Source organism: Dipodomys merriami, unplaced genomic scaffold (assembly GCF_024711535.1).
Source record: "Dipodomys merriami isolate MVZ:Mamm:240054 unplaced genomic scaffold, mDipMer1.0.p SCAF_7, whole genome shotgun sequence".
In the NCBI taxonomy this organism is placed as follows: Eukaryota; Metazoa; Chordata; class Mammalia; order Rodentia; family Heteromyidae; genus Dipodomys; species Dipodomys merriami.
In genome coordinates this window covers 51,650,937-51,655,532 of record NW_027206290.1, presented here as the reverse complement: position 1 = coordinate 51,655,532, position 4,596 = coordinate 51,650,937, and the positions used below count along the sequence as shown (strand labels likewise).

At 44.9% G+C, this 4,596-nt stretch overlaps 1 pseudogene; it reads left to right on the top strand.

Annotated features, from left to right (window-relative positions):
- Positions 1-771: 771 nt before the first annotated feature.
- LOC138817113 (small nuclear ribonucleoprotein Sm D3 pseudogene) lies at positions 772-3,833 on the top strand (annotated as a pseudogene).
- The last annotated feature ends 763 nt before the right edge of the window (positions 3,834-4,596 follow it).

The following is a 4,596-nucleotide window of genomic DNA, read 5'->3' as shown; positions in this document are numbered from 1 at the left end:
TTCAATTAACCACCAAAAAGCTGGAAGTAGATCTCTGGCTCAAGTGGTAGAATGCCAGCCTTGAGCAAAAAGTTCTAAAGAAGCATAACTGGGCTCTGAGTTCAAGCTCCAGTACTGGGATGTGGTGACCCAGGCCTGTAATTTAAATACTCAGGAGGCTGAGGCAAGAGGATTGTGAATTCAAGGACAGCTAGCTACATAGCGAATTTGAAGGCAGCTTGGGAAGCATATTTTTCTTGCCTTCTTAGTATTATATTTAAATAGTTGCACAAAGGGATTTCAATTCCTCATGTCAATTTATAAATGTGTCTTAATTGATGTTACCCTTCCATCATTCTCCTTTCCATCTACTGAGATACATATAGAGACCCTATATCAGAAGCAAACAACAACGAACAGAAAGCAGTTTGTGAGACAACGAATGATTACAGGGATCAATGCAGGGTATGTTCTAGGAGACAAGGGATTTGGGAAAGAAAGAAAGGGAAGGAGGAAAGCCATTGTGGGTCACTCTGATGAGGAAGGCCCTTGACAAAGAGCCCCTCCACTGGGGACCCCAAGTTTTACAGCTGGTGCCTCAAAAGTCTCCTCTGTGGGAAGCCCCAGGACATGTGGTTGGCTGCTTGTTGCTATTAGATCCATAGAGGGATCTATGGATCTATGGATCTTGGACAAAAATTATGAGCAAGAAATTGCCCACCTGAGCTGCTATTGAGTTTCCACATGGTCCTAGGGATGTACAAGAAAAGCATAGCCACTCCATGTTGCAACATGGTCACAGTCCTGCTGCACTGTCATGTTACTCGGAGAGCCATGGGCAGCACTGATCGCTCAACCCATCCCTTCCTGTGAGCTAGGAAATCAGATCAGAACAGACTGTTGGCCACGTGGGTGGGAATCCTCATCCGCCTCCACGTGGGTCTCCAGCCACTACTGTGCCTCTGGAAACCACATTCAATGGGCACAGCAGCCCTGAGAAGACCACTCCATAACTGTGTTTAACATCAGCTTTCTCAAAATACCTTTGGCCTTTGTAAGAGAATGAGGTAGAGATCTTTTAAGAAAAGTGTGTGTGTGTGTGTGTGTGTGTGTGTGTGTGTGTGTGTGTGTGTGTGTGTGTGTGTGTGTGTTGAAAACAAAGGTCAGAGGAACTAGGTTTTGGAAAGGAAATCCTTTTGGAGCTAGGAAGCTTTTGTTAGGGAGGAGGGGTAGAGACCAGGGACAGGATTTAAAGGGCCTGTAGCTGTAGGAATGAAAAAAAGCCCAGGATGACAAGGAATCTGCAGAACAGGGCTGTGAGTGCTGGTAGAGCAAGTTTTCCTGTGGCACTAAGATCCTGTCCATGTGCCTTAGACAGCCACTTGGGAAGCAGGGGATCTTTTCTTTCTCTGTTTTCTTTTTCTTCCTAAGGGGGATTGAGAAAACATTTCCCCACTCTCCAGCTGTGGGGTCATGGTTGGTTTAGGGGTGGACAGGAATTAGAGATGATGTTTATTCTGCTCAGCTCCACGCTATTTCCCTGCCTACGCACTGTGTGCCAAAGCAGTCAAGAGACTTAGGAAAACAAAGCACATCAACTTCAAAGCATGGACCACAGACAAATAATGTTTGGCGCCGGGCCTCTGCTTTGCAAAGCACATAGTGTGTCCCTGTAATTCCTAAGCAGTGTGGTACTATTATTGAACAAGTGTTTGGAGGAGGGATGCTGAAGTAAGTGTGAATACATCAGAGCTCCATCCCTGGGTTTGCTTTGAAGCGTTATGTGCTTTCTTCTATCAGGTCTAAATACCACTTATATCAGTAGTAAAACATTGCTGCAATAACAGTATGACTGAGTGACCTCACATCTTCATTCCAAAGACCTGAAGTATTGCAAACTGAGCCACCACTGGGGTTGTACTGACTTAATTCTGGATTGCTTCGTTCTCTCTCTGAGAACTTCTGCTTTAGGGCTACGCTATGGTTTAAATATATTCCCCACAAATTCATTTGTTGGAAGCTTTATCCCCAATACACCACTATTATATTGAAAGGAGAGACCTAATAAGAGGTGACTAAGTCTTAAGAGCCCTACTTTTATGAATATTCATGTCATAAAGACAAGAGTAAGTTTTACAAGAATGGATTTGTTTTGTTTTGTTTTCTTGGGGGGAGGCTTAAACTCAGGGCCTGGACTCTGTCCCTACGCTTCTTTTGCTCAAGGCTAGCACTGGACCAGTTGGGCCATAGCACCACTTCTGGCTTTTTCTGTGTATATGGTACTAAGGAATTGAACCCAGGGTTTCATGCATGCTAGCAAGCACTCTACTACTAAGCCACATTCCCAGCCAAGAATGGGTTTGTTTTGAAAACAAGTTTGAGCCCTTGTGTTGACCAGCTTTCTGTTACTATAACAAATATCTGAGCTGATCAACTTAAAGAGAAGAGCAAGCCTGGCACTGATGGCTCACGCCTATAATCCTAGATATTCAAGAGGCTGAGAACTGAGGATCATGATTTGAAACCAGCCCGGGTAGGAAAGTCTGTGAGACTTTTTTTTTTTTTTTTTTTGGTCAGTCGTGGGGCTTGAACTCTGGGCCTGGGCGCTGTCCCTCAGCTCTTCAGCTCAAGGCGAGCGCTCTACCACTTGAGCTACAGCGCCACTTCCGGTTTTCTGGTGGTTTATTGGAGATAGGAGTCTCACGGTCTCTCCTGCCCGGGCTGGCTTTGAACCGCGATCCTCAGATCTCAGCCTCCTGAGTAGCTAGGATTACAGGCGTGAGCCACCAGCGCCCGGCTTCTGTGAGACTTTTATCTCCAATGGACTACTCAGAAAAAGCCGGAAGGGGTGCTATGGCTTAAGTTGTACGGCACTAGCCTTGAGAAAATAAATAAATAAAAAGAATCTCAAGGACAGCACCCAGCCCAGACACTGAGTTCAAGCTTCAGGACTGGCACAAAAAGGAAAAAAAAAAAAGAGGAAAGGATTATGTTGGCTCACAGTTGTGGAGATTTCAGTTCATAATTGGTTGTTTCTATTTCCCCTTGGCTTGTGCTGAGTCTGCACATTATGGTGGAATCCCATAGCCAAATAAGCTACTGGCTTCATGGTGGCTGGAAAGCAAAAAGAGGAAAAGACTGGAGTCTTATGATAGCCTTCAATAGCATGCTCCAAACGACTGAACCTCATTCCATTCGGTGATGGCCTTGAAGTTTATACCATCTCCTAAAGTACCAGGTTGAAGAGCAAGGAAGCTTTCAACACATAAAAACCTGGGCTTTGATTCTGGGAGCTTGGGCCCCGCCATTCACTTGCCTCACACTTTCACCGTGGCAACATTTGTCCCAGAACCGAAGAGTAGGAGTGTAGGCCTCAGTCAAATTCTTCCTGCCAAGATGTTGTTTGCATGAAGCTGAGGGTCATATTGTTACATGTGAGACAAACACCAGTGAGGTATGTCGAGGAAAGCTTATTGAAGCAGAGGACAACATGAACTGCCAGATGTCCAACATCACAGTCACGTATACAGATGGCCGAGTGGCACCACTGGAGCAGCTGTACATCCGTGGCAGCAAGATCCGCTTTCTGATTTTGCCTGATACGCTAAAAAATGCACCAGTGTTAAAGAGCATGAAAAATAAAAACCAAGGCTTGGGGGCTGGCCGTGGAAAAGCTACTATTCTGAAGGCCCAAGTGGCTGTAAGAGGAAAAGGACGTGGAATGGGACATGGAAACAGCTTCCAGGAACGAAGATAATTTTCTCTGTAAAACAGAACCTAGCCTTTTCTTTTTCTGTAGATTATCTGAGTTTATCCGGGTGGGTACCTATATGTATGTTTTCGTTTGACATCATTTTTTTTAGATCAGAAGAACTGTTAAACTAAATAAATCTGATTATGTTGTTTGAGAAAAAAAAAACCTGGGCCTTTGAAGAACAGTTTTCTAAACTGTAATGGCCTCCTCTTTTCTCTTGCTCCTGCCTTGTCTTGCCCTGCTTTCTTCCACCATGAGAAGATGCAGCTGCAATGTCCTCACCAGTGCTAGAGCCATGTTCATGGATTTCCCAAGCATCTACAATCTGGAGCTAAATAACTATCTGCTCTTTCTAATTCACCCAGTCTTGGGTATTGTTATAGGAGCAGAAAACATGTTAAGACAGGCTACACGTCCCCAGTGTTGCTGCATTTCCAGACCTAGGAGCACCATGCAAATGCTGTGAGCATTTAGCACAGACACCCAAAGCAGAGCATGACTGCTTCGGTGGACTGACCGACATCCAGGACTGAGGGAGCTGAGGTAGCAAGAAAGGGGCACTATGATGAGATTTTTTTTCATTTTCATTTGTTCCAAGCCCTATTTCTCTTCCTCTGAACAGACCTCTTATCTCTCAACTTCTTTTTTCTTTTTTTGTCGGTTATAGGGTTTGAACTCTGGGCTTGGGCACTATCCTTGCTCTTCAGCTCGAGGCAAAGACTCTACCACTTGAGCCACAGAGCCACTTCTTGTTTTTCTGGTGGTTAATTGGAGATAAGAGTCTCATGAACTTTCCTTCCCAGGCTGGCTTTGAACTGTGATCTTCAGATCTCAGTCTCCTGAGTAGCTAGGATTACAGGCAT